The 1,540-nt window shown below is 41.0% G+C and overlaps 1 protein-coding gene across 1 annotated transcript in view; it reads right to left on the bottom strand.

Annotated features, from left to right (window-relative positions):
- The window catches only part of LOC131888668 (early growth response protein 1-B-like), a 9,336-nt gene extending 7,796 nt beyond the window's left edge, over positions 1-1,540 (bottom strand). Inside the window, exon 1 of the mRNA XM_059237586.1 lies at positions 1,150-1,540. The gene's annotated coding sequence lies outside the window, so the exon portion shown is untranslated. The remainder of the gene's footprint in view (positions 1-1,149) is intronic.

Here is a 1,540-nt window from a genome sequence, read left to right on the forward strand (position 1 = left end):
AACGTCTTGTTGTGGAGTTTAAGAATGGCTCGGCGTCCTTCCATTTTCCCTGTGGGTACGATGAACACTTTTGGCCTTAGATTATTGCAATTTGGTCACAAATTGTTAAACTAATACGAAACATTCATATGCATGTCAAGCAACTGGGGAATATTTGATTTGGTTCATCAAAAACTGCTTGGACTTGGGACGTCTTACAAATACGGTCATCCCTGTAAAGCCAACTTATGGATATCGACTGATGGTTGAATGAGTAGAAAACGCAATTTTCAAATCGGAAATAAATGATGTACTGTGTGCACTGTAGATATGTTAAAAACCGCTTACAAGAAGCAAGAATAGCGATTCCCAGTGCGTCCTGGAAAAATCGGTCCTGATCGAAATGCCAGTAGCATATTGGGTCTCATCTAAATTTATCCCTTGATTTTTTGTTATATTCATGTCAAGAACATCTTTGTAATAAAGTACAAAACACACCATTGTTTCTGCTCGACCATTTTTCCCCAAGAGGTAGTCAGGTCAGTTTTTTGAGACAACATGTACAAAGACAGCTTGTTAAGGCATACGTGTGTTGAGACAATACAAGTTTCCTTAGCGACCAAATTTTCCGACGTTATTATTTGATTTCCAATTGATCATCTAAACTACGAAAATTTAAACGAGGCAAACCCTAGATAGAGTAATGCGAGACTAGGAGCCCTTAATGTCATATAGAACCTACGAGACGATGAGTTCCATGATCATCAGCCTATCATTGTTGCAAGGATCATCGTAAAATGTTCATCCCGCAAACACAACTAACTCTCTTTGTTTCAATGATGCTAAAGCCAAATTGCTTGCCGTCATAGACAATCGACATGAGTACGTACGTCTGCTGAATTGGGAAATTTATGCATCTTAAATTCAAAGTTCAACATTTTAGACTTATCAGAATATTGAGAAAAGTGTTAGTGCCAACGTTGCATCGTCAAATGGATAAGGAATGAAGCGGGCACATCATTTGTCCAACCAAAGTGAGGTAGATCGAGGAAACGTGCATTTCATGTCATGAACAAACTAAAACAATCAGAATTGAGCCCTTCACCTCTTCACCAGTCTTTGATAGAGCTAGAGCGCGGGATCCTTCAATTGGCTGGGATTCGGCCTTACCTGAAAGAGCCTCATGGCGATGGAACGATGGCTGCAAATGGTCGTCCTAGACATCATCACATTCACTGGGTCCGGTCGCAATGAAGTGAAGGGATAGATGGGCCCTCATAACTGGTTCAACTATGCACTCACTGCTTTTCAAGTCATATCGCTGTCGTTGAGAATAGGTTCCGCTTTGTGATGACAGTAATACTTCTAACAATGAGCAAATTAATGCACCCAGTTTTGATGGGGATGGATTTGAAATCCGTGGTGGTCCAGTCCACCTTGTTCGGAATGTTCAGCTAGTCTGTCATGATATTGATGTTAGGCCGATCCATAGAGCTTGGTTACTGTTCGCTCGTGTGTTGTCCGCACAGGCTTTACTGTACTCTATTATAGGTACCTTCTC

The sequence above is a fragment of the Tigriopus californicus genome, chromosome 10, assembly GCF_007210705.1.
Source record: "Tigriopus californicus strain San Diego chromosome 10, Tcal_SD_v2.1, whole genome shotgun sequence".
NCBI classification, from domain to species: domain Eukaryota; kingdom Metazoa; phylum Arthropoda; class Copepoda; order Harpacticoida; family Harpacticidae; genus Tigriopus; species Tigriopus californicus.